This window comes from Lepisma saccharinum, chromosome 15, assembly GCF_977018435.1.
Source record: "Lepisma saccharinum chromosome 15, izLepSacc3.1, whole genome shotgun sequence".
Taxonomy (NCBI): Eukaryota; Metazoa; Arthropoda; class Insecta; order Zygentoma; family Lepismatidae; genus Lepisma; species Lepisma saccharinum.
In genome coordinates this window covers 63005925-63025413 of record NC_139243.1, presented here as the reverse complement: position 1 = coordinate 63025413, position 19489 = coordinate 63005925, and positions in this window count along the sequence as shown.

Sequence of the window (19489 nt, the reverse complement as noted above, 5' to 3'; positions counted from 1 at the left end):
ATGGAAAACACCAGCACAAGATCCACACTTCACTTTTAAATTTTGATCTTGCCTAGTAATTGGCTTAGAACATTTCTCACAAAGTCCCATGTTTGTACTAATATTCACACACACTACTACCAAGAAAACAATAAGTACAAGTTCAGTTTAATGTCTGTTAATAATTGACGATAATTGAAAACATAATCGAAGAAGAAAAAATTCAGGCAAGAAATAATTGAGAAAAATAAACAAATGATTGTGTGACTGCTCCACCATATAATTGCAATATAAGAACTGGCAATCTTTCCAAGCATGAGACTCGGTTCTATTCTGTGACTTGGTTTGTTTATATTGAGCAGTTCAACCTTAAATTAACTAATTCAATTTATATAGTTCATTCTTCCACTTTCCAGCTTCATAATTACATAAACAGATTACTTACGTGAAAGAAATCACTATAATCTTCAGTTCCACATTATTAATAAACACTGAAAACTTTATCCAAAGATGGAGCACAATTACACCCGTTAACATCACGCCATGGCTAGTGTTGTTACTGGTAAAAGTAGTCCAGTTGGATCAAATATCTGGGCAATAACACTGGCAACTTGACGTTTGGTTGGTTCGTGTGACATCATGTTAACAGACTTTGTTCCAATATTAATCATGAAAGTGTCTGCCGAGGAATATCATGAAACTCCTAGAGTTTTCACACCCTCTGTATGAAAATGAATAATATTTTGAGTCTCTCTCAGTGATTCTGGAATAGCATCGAGTACTTCAGTGATTTTGGATCACCACTTTCGTAAAATGAATCCTCCTGTTTTCAGAAGTTCTGATAGATCTCGATAAAGTTGTAACGCACCTTGCACACTTGAGTTGCGTGTGGAAAGTTAACTGCTTCATCTTCAGCCAACTGCTTCAGACATCTGGTTGCTAAAAGGCACTCGATGTAAGCCCATACGAGATCGTATTTAACTGAAATACTCTTATGATTTCATGAGGAGAGTTTCTCCACAGAATGCATTGTAGTGGCCTGTCATCTGGAAGTATATCAATCATTCTATACATTTTTGGTATATCAGAAACCAATGCCACCTTGTGAGTTCGGAATCTCAGAACAATGGAAAAAATCTTCCTGTATGGTAGGTCCAACCATTTGTATGCTATTTATTGATTCACCGCTTTTGATGGTGAGCTCCCATCAAAAACAACACGTATTTATGTTGTACTAGAATCCTTGAAAACACAAAGATGAGGAATGTAAAATTTTTTGCTGTCATTTGTTTGTACATCATTTAAATTTCCTATGGGTTCCATGTGCCCCAGCTGGTAATATTCTTGCATGAATTCTATATAATTATCCTTTAATTGTGGTTGACATTGAAGCCTCGTTTCTAATTGGTCAAAGCGAGTTAATGCAGAGTGTGAGAAGTCACCTAACACTGAACGATCCTTACGTAATGGCAGCCTGACCATATAACGACCACTTTCATCTCTCGTTATGCTTTGCTGAAAATGTTGCTCGCAAGCAATTTCTTCTGGTGATTGCAGTTTCATATGAAGCTGTTCTATTTCCCATAACCGTTCCAATTGAAAGCTGAGAGAATCTTCTTTCCTCGTGAAAAATGACCTAGTAACACTGTTGCTAGAAGATGTTGCTGGAATTTTCCCTGCAACAATCCATCCAAACTCTGTGTCTTGCAGAATGGGGAAATTTCCTGGTCTTGTTCTCTTTTCAGGCTTCTTGATGGCAAAGAAAATCTCTGCACCAACAGAATGTGTATTTTGCCCGGCGAGCAAAAGTTTGGATCTGCTAAAGGAATATCTGTTGGAATGTTCCATTCAGAAGCATCAACCCTTTCTGAAGGCATTAGTCCTGTGATGGTTGGTAACACTCAGCACGAAATACTTGTCGTAAATTTGCTATAATTAGATCTGAGACGGATCTCTACTGAGTGACTCGATTCAGCTGATGAATTGTTGATTCCCTGAATGGGAATTCGATGCTTTACCTTTCGAAGACGATTACCTTGAACAACCACTTCAATAATGAAATTATTCTGACTCGCTGCATCCAAGAGAGCAAGACAATTGACCCAATTGCCCGCTATATCTTGTACTTGAACAATTGTCGTAGCAAGTAACACCTGTGACGTAGTTTTTTTTTTTTTTAATTGAACAATGAGAAGCTTGAGGTGCTTGATCTGAATGCTGGGAAGAATCACTTGTATTGTTTACTATCAATCTATTCACGTGACCTCCAGATGAAGCTTCACGACATTGGTGGTTTACATTGGATGTACCTTCATCTACGTGAAGTAAAGTAGTATGCTTCTGTTTACCTCGTTTGCATGCTCCATATTTACACTGTGCCAAGATGTGATTATTGCTGCTGAGACAGTTAAAACATACACGATTCTCACGTAAAAAAATGTACTTTTGTGAGATTGAAGCTCTCTTGAAGGCTTCGCAGGAAAATAAGCGATGTTTGTTTGCTTTACAAAACATGCACAATGAAGAATCTGTTGTAACATATGACTTCGAAGATTGTTGACATTTAGCACTGTACTCTTTGTGCATATTTGTAGATGATTTTGTTGTTACTTTGTTACTTTCATTCGTAACTGGATTGATCTTCTCAAGAGCCTGACATCTGTGCTCTAGAAAACTAAAAAGCTGATCTAATGTGCTAAATTTAGTACCATTACTTTCTAGTTTAAATGCACTTCTCAAGATTTGAAACAAAATGCTGAACTAAAATTATGTCAGCTAATGACATGTCCTCAGTTATCATTTTGAGCGCTGAAATAGAGCTAACTGTAGTGTTTGTAAATGCGCGAAGTTGCTGACAATTCTCTTTTACAACTGGATTGATATATAAAATATAATTTACATGTGATGCTGCAATCAACCTTTTATTGTCGTATCATTCATTGAGTTGCTCCCAAGCAGTAGCATAATTTGCTTCTGTCATTGTTAAGTTCTGAATTACATGCAAGGCCTCGCCTTACAATGATACGCGTAAATACTGAAACTTCTGAACTTTAAAATATCTACATTGTTGTGTATAAGCGACACAAATGTGTCCTTGAAAGACACCCACTGCATGTAATTACCGCTAAAATGTGGTAATGCAATTGCCAGTAGTTTCACCTGCGTATTTGAAGTTTTCTACACATGTTGCTTTTTCATGGTTGTCAATTAATGTTTGCATTTGTGATTTTAAATCTAAATACATTTCTTCGATTTCATTCCTTTCCATGTCATGCTCACCCTCGGGTGTTTCTGATTCTATTGTGTCAAGCATGCCTTTCAGTTTACTCCAGATAGCATTTGCATGTTCCATGCGGGTTTTTATTTGTTGTATTTTTGCTGAGGATTTGTCGTAAGTACTGACATACGATTGTATAAGTGTAAGTTTCCCCTTGAGCGAGCTTCTATCTTTGATTAATGCTCTTACATTTGCCATGCTTGCTGAGAAACGAAACTGAATGCAGAAATAAACACAAGAATGCAAGGAACTATGAAACAATAAGAAAAGGAATGTTATAGGAAACCAGACCTATGTACTCACCGCTGCCTCAGCTAAAACACTTCACGGGTAGCTGATTGTTGATTGTGTTTTTCTCTGCAGAGCTTCATTGTTGATTCCAACAAAATCTTGAAGAGCTGAAGAAAAGTTCAAGGTCAGCTGTTGCTTCATGCGTTCACAAAGAAAGACACTATCTAGTCACACAACTGTAGACGAAAGTGTAGGAAAAATTGCGTCATACGACGAAACGAGAGTTCCTGAAACAGCTGATTTAACTGTGCCATGATGATTCCAATGCTATCGCAACCGAGTTCAAGGTCACTGCAAAATGCGCATTGAAACAATGTCCATTATGAAAGCGCAGAAAACACTGTACGTGTGCAAACTAAAAACACTATTTCTGCTGTAACACGCTCATGGTTAGCACTGTCACAAATAAATGTTCACAACTGATGATCACAGCTCAATGCACGAAACACAAACTGTCACTATAATTATCTGGAATGCGGAGGACCATAAATGTCTGAAGAATCCTTCCCGGTAGCACCAAGAAAAGATACTACTCACTCTGGGGCTTATGTCATCTTGGACGTTTTACAATAAGGCTGGAACCACGTACACAGCAACAAATTTGATTTCATACAGGTCCTTTAATGAACTGACATACTATATACAATAATAGTAAAAAGTTTGCACACACACACACACTGGTGAATACAGAAACCCACAACTGACAGGCTAAATGAAAATGTCCTTCCTGCTGCCACGAGCCGACATGCACCATGTCGCTTTGCTATATCATGCTCCCAGAATCCCGCTTTCTCGCAAAAGGTTTCCGGTGGGAGTAAGAAGAAAAGAAATGAGTAGCAGAAGGCAAAGTTACATACAATCTTAAACAGGAACAGACACCAAATAGAAATATTAATGGACATTGATAGACATAGAGTTCCATTTTTTTTCTCAACCTTCGAGGCAACAGTCCGTAAGGTTCAGGTCCTACCTGATGACTGCATGCCTCACTACCATAAGCCTCAGCAGAGGTGTTCAATCATCCAACCAGTTATGGAATGTTCTGTGGTCAGCACAACAAATTCCAGTCATTGTAGGTCCCCACGACTGTGTTATGCTACTCATTCATAGCTCCCCAATTTTCTCACGATGGTAGGTGGTCATGGTCCCATGCACTGGCCGAAATCTCATGAGAAAAGTTGTTACACTTATCGAGGAAACTTGAACCAGCATGCTTTCCATACCCTGAGCCCAAAGTTGATGTCTTAGACCACACGACCACAGTGCGGGACAAATGCATTTGCTAGTAGGTAATAACAAAAGAGTATCCTGAAGCTTATGAAGATGGCCATTTTTAAGGCTGCCCATAAAAACATGTGATGCTTATGGATTGATAATCATTTCACTAAGCTGAGAACTTTTTTGTTAAAGATATAATGTCTCACTAATATTTTAAATATCAGAATACTTTATCCAGAATTTTGAACTCATGGAGGTGGGGACCGAAATAAAGGAGCACGTACAGGTATGTTGAGAACTCAGAAAACCTGAAAAATATGTGAAGCTTCTTTTGTCAATTGTCGAGTTTTTAAAAATAATTTTTCCCTTTTACAATGACTTTTTCTAATTGTACCTGTAAATATGTGGGATAAGTTATGGCAACTATTTTTTTTTTTCTCACAAACAGGGGACATCAGGAAAAATCTAAGATATGCATTTGAAAGTGTATGGAATGTACTTTCGAAAGAAGCCAGCAGATGGTGTATGTGAACAACGGTGGGGTAGTAAGCATCCACACAAAATCAGTCGGTGAGTGACAGCATTCGAAAATGGAGGTAATGAAGCAGGAGCCACATTCGTATGTTAAAATAGCAGTTCTCCATGATAGAAATTTACGGGAATGCCATACAGAGCTACGGGAAGCACTGGGTGTGCATGTTGTGCCCGATCAAACAGTGGTGAGGTTGTTGGAGGCCTTCTTATGGAGTAGAGTGTTAACTGCCTAAATAAAACACTGTTGTCCAAAGTCATGTGTTCTGCCTCTTGCCTACGAGAGTCTCCTGCATCCAGACTTCATCTGGTAGCTTCTTCAAAAGTACAATCCATGCATTTTCAAACGTATATCTTAGATTTTTCGTCTTGTCCCCAGTTCACGAAAAAAAAAATAATTGCCATAACCCACATATGTAGAGAATATTTATACAAGCAATTTGTAATTTCTATGGCATTCATCTTTACAAGAAATTACAATCTTGAAAGCATTGTAATGAAAGAGAAGTGTGAACGTAAACATGTATTTGTGCCTAATAAATTTTATTGGAGTGGACATAGTGTGGCTGAAAATGTGAGGCAAATATAGCACCGAAATTATTTTCTGAATTATTTGAGGCATTTCCGACTACTGTGAATGAATTACTCTTACAAATGTTCAACCCCCCGACTGGTTCCCAGCCGGCAAGACACTTATGAGTGTGAGGTCATGTAACACCAGGAGTTGACCTTGAGCACTGAGGCCTCAGAGGCTGATGCCATGTGAGGCTGGAGGTTGACCTTGAGCTTTGACACTGTGCAGTGGCAGCCTTTAGTCAAATGGGCATCTCTGGACAAAAGTAGATATGGATGTAGTAACTCTTGTTTACCCTGCAACAGAAAAACAAAGAGAAGGAAGATTGTATGAATGTAAATGTGCGACGCAATGACAACATATTGTCACACTATTGATATGCACCAAGCTTTATGGCCAGCCTAATGAAAATTACAGGAAAAATATGAATACTTTTTGACTAAGTGGTAGAAAAATATTATGTATTCATTCCTGAAGGAATAATACACATTAAATTAGGCACACATAGGAGATGTACTACGTAGAACTTTAAGTAAAAATGCAGCCTCAACAGGATTCCACACAGATAAAACAGTGGATGCAAAAAATCAGGCGAAGTCAGGCTGGCTCGGTAGTTCAGTGTTAGAGCAATGGCATGGAACGCCAGAGACTTGGGTTTGAGTCCTGGTTGAGGATACATTTTTCACTGAACGTTCTACATAATAATATACATGGATTAACATTTTCATGAGTACATCCCCATCAAGAGTCTATTCTTCTCTCCTTTCTTTTCATTGATTTGTACATGTAAGTCATTCTCATTATTTACTCAGAAAGTGAAACTACATTTGTGTCATTTTCTTTCAGCTACCTGATCGAGAACTGTGTGGAAGAACAGGTAAAAGATGTCCCAAGGTCAATTCCACATTTGCCAGTGTCTGCAGGAAACTTAAGACAACAAGAGCAGCCAGAAGAAATTACAGAATGTATCAGTAGAGAAGAAAAATTAGAGGCTAAACCTGCAACAAAAATCCTTGCAAGAAAGGCACATGTTGATAGTTCTAAGCCTAATGACAGGAGAAAGCAATGTATAGTCCCCATTTCCAAAAACACTTTCCCTGACAAAGGAGGTTTGATAACCCATGAACCACAGAGGATTTTTAATTGTTCAGTTTCCAAGAAAACTTTTGTCCATGAAGCTGAGCATAATACATTTATAAGTGTTCCCACACAAGAGAGACATTTTAGTTGTTCAATTTGCAACAAGTATTTTGCCCATAATGTTTATCTTAATGAGCATGTGAGAGTTCACACTGGAGAGAAGCCTTTCAATTGTTCAATTTGCAATAAATATTTTGCCCGTAAAAAAGATCTTAGGAAACATATGAAAGTTCACTCAAAAGAGAATCCTTTTAATTGTTCAATTTGCAATAAATATTTTTCCCGTGAAGATCATCTTAATGAGCATGTGAGAGTTCACACTAAAGAGAAGCCTTTCAATTGTTCAATTTGCAATAAAAATTTTGCCCGTAAAGGAGAACTTAGTGTACATATGACTGTTCACACTAAAGAGAAGCCTTTCAATTGTTCAATTTGCAACAAAGGTTTTGCCCGTAAAGTTAATCTTAATCTGCATGTGAGGGGTCACACTGGAGAGAAGCTTTTCAATTGTTCAATTTGCAACAAAGATTTTGCCAGTAAAGTTTATCTTAATACGCATGTGAGGCTTCACACTGGAGAGAAGCCTTTCAATTGTTCAATTTGCAACAAAGATTTTGCATATAAGTATCGTCTTACTGAGCATGTGAGAGTTCACACTGGAGAGAAACGTTTCAATTGTTCAATTTGCAACAAAGGTTTTGCCTCTAAGGTTAATCTTAGGGAGCATGTGAGGGGTCACACTGGAGAGAAGCCTTTCAATTGTTCAATTTGCAATAAAAATTTTGTCCGTAAAAGAGATCTTAGTGTACATGTGAATGTTCACTCAAAAGAGAAGCCTTTCAATTGTTTAATTTGCAACAAAGATTTTGCCCATAAGGATCATCTTAATGAGCATGTGATTGTTCACACTAAAGAGAAGCCTCTCAATTCTTAAATTTGCAATAAGAATTTTGCCCATAAAGGAGATCTTAGTGTACATATGAATTTTCACTCAAAATGGAAGCTTTTAAATTGTTCAATTTACAACAAAGATTTTACCTGCAAGGTTCATCATTGTTAATATGTGAGGTTTCACAGTAAAGAGAATTATTACCAATTGTTCAATTTGCAATAAATATTTTGCACGTGGAAGAGATCTTAGTGTATATATATATATATATATAAATGTTCACGAAAAGGGTAGCGTTTTAATTGTTCAATTTTCAACAAAGGTTTTGGTCCTAAGGATCAACTTAATCTGCATGTGAGCATTCACAGTACATAGAAGCTTTTCCGTTGTTGAATTTGCTAAGATGTTTTGTCTGGAGTTGTACACTTCATGTACACATGAACAGGGTGGCGACAGACCTGGAAAACCGGGAAAGTCAGGGAATTTGAGGTGTCAAAAAAGTCCGGGAAATGTCAGGGAATTTTGTCTTCATTGACCCCTATTTTTTTTTTAAGACTGAACTCTGCACAGGAACAGAAAATATTATTGCTTAGTTTCAGCCTCAGGTTTTAGACCCCTTTTATACACAACACAACCACGTTGCCAGAAACCAGTGATGGCAGGAGGAGGGACAGAGAGAGAGAGAGAGAGAGAGAGAGAGAGAGAGAGAGAGAAATTTCCGGAGGGGCAGAAAAATGTTAAGCCTCTAAATATTACGTGGAAATTGCATTGAATTGTCATTTTTCTTGTCCGTATGGGGGTAGTAATGGGACAGAACTATCAACAGATGGAGGGGATGGGAGCGGGTGGTGCCGTCCGATTGTTGTCGGATGTCATAGTAAGGCATTTTGATGAACAAACTGAAGGAACTTGGAAACAAATAGGCTCCATTGATACATACGACTTTGTCGAATATCGCCACCCAGCAAAGTATCTCACTACAACGTGCAACAGAAATTGCATGCATGGCACTCATATGGAATTGATTTTTGTTGGATGTGTTAGGACTGCAACATCCAACAAAAATTACATTCATAAACAAGAAGAGCTTTAGACTGCAAATATGCTACTGGAACTTTATTATTCTTCTGGATCACTTCAACTTATTTAATGTAGCAGTGCTTACGAAGATTTTCTTTCATCATCCTTACGTATTACTGGTTTCGCTCAAGTTAACATACATATAAATGACATTGCACTATTGTTAGATATCAAGAAGAATCCAACAAAACGAGATATATATATATATATATTGAAACTATAACGAAAAAGTGAGACATAAATCTGCATTGGTGAACGTTATAAAAATTGGCAAGTGCATGCTCCCAACCTCAAATTTACTGCAACACTAGTATTTGTTTAAACTCGTGAGAGATGGTCCTTAAGCTCTCACTGAGTGAAGTTAATGTCCAATATTATGAAATAAAATACTAATAATAAATACGTAAATATTTTAATATCATATTTACTCGAATCATTCAATCATAAAAGCAAATCACTTTCTTCAAGAATTGACTTTCCTCTGCCAGCCCTGCTAAATTTTCACTTTCCATCTACTGATTTATACGAGGGTTGGCCAGAAAGTAATTTCCAATTAGTAGGGACATTTATTTTTTGCAAACGCAAAAATCGTGAAAAATTGTAATTGCTGTGAAGTTGTGTTTATGAATGTGCAGTGATGTCTGGACACATTTTTCGCCCGTTCGAAATATTGAATAACATGAATATGGCATAAAATGTTGGCGTTTTTAGCAATTTTTTTTTTAAAAAAAATGGTCCTAAAACAATGAAAAATTCCATGAAATCCAACGTTCTTGTCCTTTCTAGGCCATGTTTGTGTACATAGAACATGCAATTTTTCCAACATTTTATTCAAGAGTAAACTATAATGCTTGTTATATGTACATGGAATAATACTGACAGCCACATTAAATTATGTATTTCCCACGATTTTTTCAACTTCTATCAAAACCATTGCATCACAGAGCAAAGTGACAGGGTTCTAACAGGAGATCGACTACGTATCTACCATCACACGGGAGCCACATCTTCAGTATTTGTCGCGCGAGATATTTTTGAATTACCAAGCTAGCTAGGTGCGCACCACCAGCATTTGTCAAGCGAGAAATAATGGAGCTCAGTCGTTAGGGCATCTGACTACCATGCGAGAGACCCGGGGTCAATCCCCTGCGGGGAAGAACCGGGATCTTTTCCACATATTCAAACTGCTCCGGTGCCCACCCAGCGTAATATGAAGTGGGGACCTTGAGGGATAAAGGTAGCCAGGAGCATGGTGCTGATCACATCACCCCACCTTCAGCCATGATCAAGAAAGTATGGGGCCCTAACTCCACATCCCTATACACCTTCATGGCAAAGTCCAGGGGAGCATTTACTTCGTCAAAAATATGTTCCAACATATGAAACTGTCACGAAAATGCATAGACCATGTGACCTACAATTTAAATAATACTTAAAAAGCACAATGGAGTATTAAGTTTCGGTATATTTGGCAGAGAAATGTTCAAAAACAAAAACGTGAATTTTGGGAAATTTAACACTAACAAGTCAAAAAGAGATAATACCAATTTTTGGTGCCATAATATATCGGTATCTGTCACATGAGATTGATTTAATTTTTGGGGGTGCGTCACCACTTATGGTCATTATGCACCCTTCAGTATATATGGGGAAAATTCCATTATCTACAATTCTTACCTTCAAATTAAAAAGGGGGTATGGAAAATAACTTTCCCAAAATATCTTTCAAAATATCAAACTCGCACGAAGAGGCGAAGGCCATGAGACTTACAATTTGAAACAGTAGTTTAAAAACACCATGAAGGTATAATTTCAGATATTTGCCAGAAAATGTGCTAAAATGAAAATGTGAATTTTTGGAAAAATAACACAGAATAGTAAAAAAAAACATAAAAAAACACCAATTTGAAGAAAAAATAACAAAAAATCAAGGTCCCTACTGACTAGGCATAAATAAAACAAGAATATCAGTTGTAATTTATTGCATTAGTAACAGTGAGTTCTAACCTAATTTTCGGCATAATCACCACCGTTGTTCTGACCTTTGTCGTAGTATGGCACTAAATTTTGTATGCCCATGGCATATGTGTCTGACAGCAAAGACTGGAACTATTTCTACCGCAGTGTAGCTGTCAAATCCTTGTCCTGCCAGAAACCTCTTCAGTTAAACAAAGAGATGAAAGTCGGTACATTCAAGGGCAGGGCTATACAGGGAGTGATCCAAGATCTCTCACCTGAAGTGATGCAAAGGGGTCCGCGTGTACTCACCTGTATGGGGTTGTGCACATTCGATTGGTCTTCCGTGAATTGTCTGCACCATCGTATGACCATACTATCACTCACGATGTCCGGTCTGCACACCTCACACGATTGCTGGTGGCTCTGTGCCAAATTCTGAGCATGCAAAAATCTGATTACTACACGTAGGCTACATTGCAGTCTGTGGGAGACTGTATGAGAGCTGCAATCTTAAACCTAGAACTGTCCTAAAACGGCTGCATTGCAACCGTACCAGATTACAGCTACATGCCACTTCTTCCTGCCTGCATGTGTGATTCGCTCTCCGATCACTAGTGCTGCGTACAGGCACCAGTGAAGCTTTTTTCAGGATGCCCCTCATATATGAACTTTCAGAAGCTGTAATTAACCGAGTGTTTCTGTTTTAGTGTGTGGTTAGCTAGATCAGGTACCTATAAAATGCCATTCTATAAATTCCTTGCATTAAATTTCTAATACCTACATACCTTTTTCGTCAGCAATAATGGTATAACTGCATGTTGTCAGCTTCACAGTACATACTTCACTTGGATATACTGTACTGAATCAGAAATCCCATTGATAATGTAAGGAAATATGACACTTTCTCTTGTACAATTAAATTGTTTCACTTATATGCAAGAGTTAAGTTGTTTGCTTTACAGAGAAGAGAGAAGTAGCTTTATGCATCGAAAAATGAGTCTGCACTGGTTCTTGCAAGCAGAGAGTTTCAAACCTCAGTGGAAATATCAGCATACAATACCGAGAATGGATAAGGAAACTGATAAATTACAAATTGTATTTTTTAATCAGTAACTCTTCACTCTTACGTTATTTAGTCGTAACTTTAAAAATAATCAAGTATTTTATTTTGAACTTACTGCATATGATTAAATTCCATAATCATTCCCTAGTTTGTGAATTGTAATAATTTTTTATATTCACTATTTGGCTGTTTGAATTCAAATCATAGAGAACAGAGAAATTAAGTCAATTTCATAGAAGATAATATTGGTACTTAACAAAACCATACGTGGATCTGCATGAGTTTATTATTTCCATTTGTAAAAACATCGATTTAGTTTAGTTTCTAATTGTCAGGGAAAAATGTAAATTTTGTCCTAGAAAACCTGGAAAAGTCAGGGAATTTCATTTCTACTTGTTTTTAGCCACCCTGATGAAGCTTGACAGTCAAGATGTTTTGGGATTGAAAGATGTCTTAATTCGGATATGTGAATTCATGCTAAAGAGAAACCTTTTAATTGTTCAATTTGTAACAGTTGTTTTGGTTGGAAAGATAAGTTTAATAGACATATAAGGATGTTTCCTCTCAAGGAGAGACTGAATTTCTGACAAGATTTTCCTGTAAAGATAACTTCAGAGTACATATGGGGAGAGACAAATGAAACAGTAATCTATTAATCCTTTAATCTGAATCAAATATTTTCTCTGCAAACATGAAGTTATTATGCACATGAGGAGATTACACACCAAACATAATTCATTAAGGAAGTATTGCATGCTGGAAATATTGATTTGTGTTGAATTTTTAGAAATCATACCATTTCTAAATAGATTTCTAAATAGAGTTCTAAATAGAAATCTCTTGACTCTGCGCATCTCACATGCTTTAGGATCTGGACATCTGCATTATCAGAATCAATTGTCTGTACATCAGGAGAAACGTCTCTATTTCCAGCAGGGATCTCATCTGTGCTTTCAAACATGCCACCAGTCGTTGAAAGACAATACCGATACTTGATTTTTAACAGAGCAAACCATTTGTTATCCTTATCCAAGATACAAGACAGAGAAGAAAGCAGTCATAGCAGGCTCTTTCACCTGTACATTGTGTGCATTATGGATAAGGATTTTATTGGCCTGAGCTGGTCACATTGTACACATGATCATATTTCAGCAGATTCCATAATACAACATGTTAAAATGAAATTCGAAATCCACTGATGTAGCTCGTAAAAAGATGTTTCTCTCACTTAAGAAAATTAACATTATACCATTTAAATTGAACTTTAAATTGATGAATTTAATTTTCATCTTTTGACTTTTTCCCAGATGTGCCTCTAAATATCAACAATATCAGCATTCCGATAGAACTTTTTTCACAAGCAATGCCAGAACCATGGTTGCTGCTTCATAGCCACACACACTTTCCCTTCGCATCAATTTGTGCACGAGCAGTGGCATCCCCAGGATTTTCGAAAGGAAGGAGTTACATATACTTTCTTTGGGTAGCCCTCATTTTGTCATATTTTCCTACTTTTAACATTCTTTTTTAAAGACATACTGGGAGAAAGGGGGTGTTATAACCACCCCCCTTTGTCATGTCACTGTGTACGAGTTTCACCACTGGGCTACGAACAATTGGCTGGGCCACCTTTCAGTGTCTCTGCAGATGAAGAGATCTGCAACTTTCCTTGCACTCTGTGCACCACAATGTAAGCTAGTGTCAATGTGCTTTTTGATCAATGGCATGTTTGTTCACTGCATAACAAGGAACAAACATTGTTGATTAGCATGCACATAACAATGGCAGGCTTTATCCTTAACACTGAGTAAATTGAAAATGATTAAAGACATTGTTAAATGGATTTCACCATTTGTCAGAAAATTTCACATGATTTCACATGATTCACACTTTTCGCGTATTCCGATCTGAAGAAGTTAAGTTGAATTCAAGATATTGGATTAGGTTTGTAACCTACCTCTGGGATGAAGCCTTTGGTCTTCCAGTTACTTTATATGGTTCCATTCATGTACATTGATATCTGAAGAAATTATATGGGTGATTCCACACTTATGAATCACACTTATAGTTAATCAGAATGAATATATTGTTTTATGCTTGTTGAAGAATTCTGTAAGTTATAACAAGTAATATATTTTAAAAAAAATTCCATTCTTGAGAAATCACCATATAATTTCACTGGTTCATATGAACTGGCAGAACCTTAAAATTATATGTTTTGTTTTATATTTTGCACTCTGTATGCAATATCCTGTCTTTTTATAATAAAAGAATATATATAACTGTGTTATTTATTTTATTGTGAATACTCCAAAAAATTGATGTTGAAACATAGTTATAAGTATTCATCACAATGAAGAACCTTTTAAATCCCAACATTAAAGTTCCATGTATTATTTGCATATTAGGTTTCACATCAAAGATAATACTTTTAATTGTTTAATTTTGAAGATAGAATTTAACCATGAAGATATTTGATATACATGTGAGACTTCATAGCAATGGAAATTCAAATTGAAAAAATGTGACCTTCACACAAGAAAAAAGGACAACATAATACAAAAAATATCAATTTTATGTTTTTTTGGCTTTCATTTGTAGTTTCGCTAAAGACGTTTCAACGAAATAAATGAATACTTTACTTGAGCCTCAGATTTACTGAATATCATAATTAGGACAGAGTTGAGACTATTTCCAATAATCTTATAGTCCCCGTTCCCTTTGATTGTGATGGTACTGCAATTATACACATTCAGAATATTTATACTTACTGAAATATATGTTTTCTGCAGCAACTATACCAATTCAGGGTGGCCAATTATGCATGAATTCTATGTAATAAATTGCAACTATTATAAAACCAAATGAATTCATACATTTACAAATGCCCCGAGGTAAGTTTTTCAAAGTTCAGCTTTTATTTTTATCTAGGAAGGAAAGAAAGGAAATCTGCATCGAAAATGTAACAGAATTTTCTCGCAATACATTTACGTTGTTAGTACCCTTTGCAGAACAACTTATCTGACAGACAGATTATTGGAAGATATCATGAAGTTGATTGTGTAAATTTGAGTTTGAAATTCTTATACAATTTACAATTTTCGTAGAATAGCATATTCCGTAACATTTATGACAACACCATTAAGCCTTGTTTCCATGATAACCAAAAATCATATATGCTGACCAAGGCAAAATTTATTTTATTTTGAATCATAAACTAAACGTTACTTACACCCCTCCCCCCACACACATATACATACATACATATATATACAACACACACACACACACATACATATATACCAACAGTAAAAATCATATAAATTGTCTCTCAAATGTGCACGTTCCTTTCCTCCAAAAAATTGTTAATGCACTTAAGAGAAAACCTTTTAGCAGCAGTACTTCTCTCCTCGGTAATTTAAAATGCATTACAGAAAACAAATTGCAAGCAATAAATTGTCAGATCCAAATTCTTGCAAAATGAAAACAATATTGATTTAATATGGCGAAGAAATTTTATGGAGCGCCATATTATTCTCTTTTACAATTTTTTTCATTTAGATCATTTGGCGTCCAGGGTTAACTCCTGCCGACCCCTAGGTACAGCTCTGAACTTGACAAGACTGCAACAAAAGCAGACATTGTGAGCGAAGCGAGGAAGAAAATTTTACAAAATGTATTTATATTTGTATAAAATTTGAAATCAAGGGGGCAATTGCAGCTCTGTTCGCGACCCCCCGCAGGTCCTCTTTGTGGTCTGGAAGAAATAATGCAAGAAAGACGTGAAAACTAATTCCATCTTGAGTATCCTTTTGTCCTGCTACTCTTAGATTCTGCTACTCTTGCTTTCCTTTACTTCCATGTTTGCCCCCTAAAATTGATTTCCATTCTAGGTTGGGGGGGGGGGAGGCCTGTGGTTGCACCACTGCACCCCCTTCCCCCGTAGTTGCTTTGAACTTTCATCGTCTTGAAAATACTTAATTTTCTTTAAGAGTATAATATCGTTTAATAACGGCGATAAGATTCATCTATCCTAAGTTTCTAGGTGAAAATATAATAATATAGGATCATAGATGTCTGGAAAGGGGGCAAGGATTGCCACATCTTCCCCTTAGAAAACGAATGTCAACCAAAATGTACGTTTTCACATGTATAATTTGATTTCAGTCGTAATAATTTACATTAATTATTATAATGAGGATGCAGGAATGCGATAATTTCAAATTCAAGAAGTGTGTTTTGAGAGGGCAACACTATTATCGGGGTAATATGCCCCACGGAAATATACCTTACTTGTCTCTTCCTGGAAAAAATCTGCGGACGGTCATGATTAGGGGGCTTTTGCCCCCCTTCCTTGCCCCCCTGTGCGCAAGCCTATGGTCCCCATGATGGAATATGTAGCGCAAAGCCAGGGCTTTAAGATCAAATTTGTTTTGTTATTGGTTTTATTAGTAATTACCTCAGTTTTCTTGTTATTCATGACGGCGATTTATGATTACATTAAAGACATGAATAAACATACACAATGAACCCATTTAGGTCGGAACCCGAACTCTCAACCTTGTTCATCAAGAAATACAAATATCCATAAGGCATGAGTGTTTCATTTTAGATGTTCCTCTACTTCCGTCATTTTATCACTAATATATTTCTTTAATATACAATAATAAATCACAGCTACCTAAAAATAAATATTATTTTGCATTTTCACATGCATATGTTTCTTTACGGTTAGAGTGTGAACTGGCACCTATTTATTTAGATTGTTCTTTATTTTTTTAATTTTTGAATTTTGAATTTAAAATTTTGGGTGTGTCAGCACTTAAGGCTATTTTGCACCCGTCACATTATACGGGGGCCAGCCCCTTATTATTACAAATAACAACTCTAACGTTGCATAACTAAAAATCTTAAAATCTTCTGACTTCTGTTAAAAGCTGAGACTGTAAACAGGCACTCAGCACAAACAAGGACAAGAAACAGGACAACACACACAAAATTATACTGGCCATAGTGCCAGTCGCCAGAGTCTTCAGTCCAGGGTGTACTATGTGGAAGTGAGGTTGACTTTTGGGCGACAAGTGGAAGGTACCCCTTACACCCCAGATTGTTCTTTATGTTTCGCGTGTAGTTAAAGATAGAAAAAATGCTTGTGGAACGATTAACGCTATAACAATTCCATCCGTGACGGAGTAGTTAGCACAGTGCTCTACGATGTCTGATGTCCTGGGTTCGAATCCCGTCGTGCGTATGGGTGTTCTTTGTGAGTGCCCCTTCATCAATTTCATCATATCACTCATCCTCGTTGTCGCGATTAGCAAAAGATGAAAGAAAAACGACACTAAATAAGAAAATAAGAAGAGGTTATAAGAATCATTCTTATTTCCAGACGTGTCCTAGATTTTAGAGTTGCGTCTGGCCTCCGGAAGGAATTTGAAAGAAATCTCAAATGTCTTATACGTATTTTGGGCATCACGTAACTTTAAATTAGATGGAGAAACAGAAAATCTGAGAGGAGTCGAAGATAACGTGGTTTTTGGAGAAGTATGCTTAAATCAAAGAGTGTGCATGGTTGCTACTGGATGTTCGGAAAAACAATTACAATCCCAGCTCAGAAATTACTTCCCGATTATCTAGATCCGGAAAAGTCCGTATATATTATGTATAAAAATGCTTAGTACTTTGTGAAGTTTTATCGATACTATAAATGTCGGTAATTTGTTCGAAGTAACAAGTTTCATTAAAGAAATTACATAAGCAGTCCTTATTGGAGAAATAAGGCACACAATTCTGTTTTTTCCCAGTGCATAGTAGTTTTTTACATTTCAATAAATAAGAACTTCCAGACTTGGTTTACGAAATTGTAAACTTTTTCCTTCCCGAATTCATGGATTGTTTTCTCTTCCTGGCCCCGCCTTGACGAAAAATGTTCTCTTGCATACACAAGTTGAAATCACATACGGCCGTGCTATTAATTAGCAGTTGAGGAATTTTGAACTCAACCGTTCACTTCAACATTATTTTTGAGCTGAAGATGTGTCACATTCTCGTTATATGCTAAGATGTCCAAGTAACCTATTATATTTACTGCAAATACGTTCGTGTCCAACATTTTGAGACAATTTGTCCTACTTTCCACTGAAGAGTGATCTGATAGCCCTATGTGTGATGAGAACTGTTTTTACTCAATTTCTGATATAATTTATTCCAGCATTTCCTTCAACTTCTATTACCTTGTTATTACCTCTAATGCTTACTCAATTTTTTCTTCGTGCTCGACCTTTGGGTTCAGAAATGTTTACAACACCCCAATCTCCCACATGTAAATAGCAGGCAACAACACTCTGGAAAACCATAATGTATACAACTTGTTTACTACATATTTTACGAAAATATTAGAATGTTAGCTTGATATAACTGTGGATTGTAATGAACAAAATAAAATACCTGTTTTATACTCACACTGGAATGAGCGCAGGTCTGCTGTGAGCCACTCGGGCAGTGAAGGTCACGGATCGAAGCAGTTGGTGCTTGCTTGCTACAAGCAGGCACCTTATATCTGCTCAAGGAAACACGGAAATCTTCGTTACTTTTTTTTTTCGCCAGACTAATGATGAACATTTACAGGAATGTAAGGAGTAGTATCATATTCTATTGGCATTAGATTTCGTGACATTTAAAAGATATCATAACAATATGTAAATCTCTTTTGTGACCTACACTGAACTTACGTTAAAGTTTCATTGACATGTTAAAGAGGAAATTTAGAGATCCTTCTTCCTTACGATTTCTAAACAACCGAAGAGTGTGGTGAACGTGAAACTACTTATTGTTCGCAACAACGATATGTATTATACAAATGGTCTCTAATCAAAAACCCTATTACATCACAGGAAGTGATTTTTAAGACAATTCTACCACATATCCAACGTAACCAATATTCAGATTGATTTCAAGCATCTGTTTGGCTTATTTTATGTCGCATTTTTACCTCTTGCGATAATCGTGACGATGAAGATGATGGGTAATGATACGAATGCAATGCTACATCTAAGCCTCAACAGGTATCGAACCTGGATCCTCTGGCTCTGGTGATTTTGATTTTTATTTCCATTTGGTATGTTAAGTCCACTTTATGCACAGTAAGGCTAATCGAGACTGCATCTACAGTTTAAAGTGGGATCCGAACCACTATGTGTCTCCATCTGGTATCGAACCTGGGACTTATTGATTACAAGGCGACTCCGTTACTATTGCGCCATCGGGAAGGCTAATAGAGAGAGAGAGAGAGTTACGGTGACTAAGGTAATGAATAATTGAAAGTAGCAGAACGACTAAGCTATTCTTTAGTCAATCTTTGGATTGTTAATGAATATTATGAATGTCAGTTCAAATTGAAAAAATATAAACTACGAAATTTCCAGAGTGCCGTTACAAATCGTTAATTTTTCTCTTTCCAAACATTACTTTGCTACTAGATATTTGCAT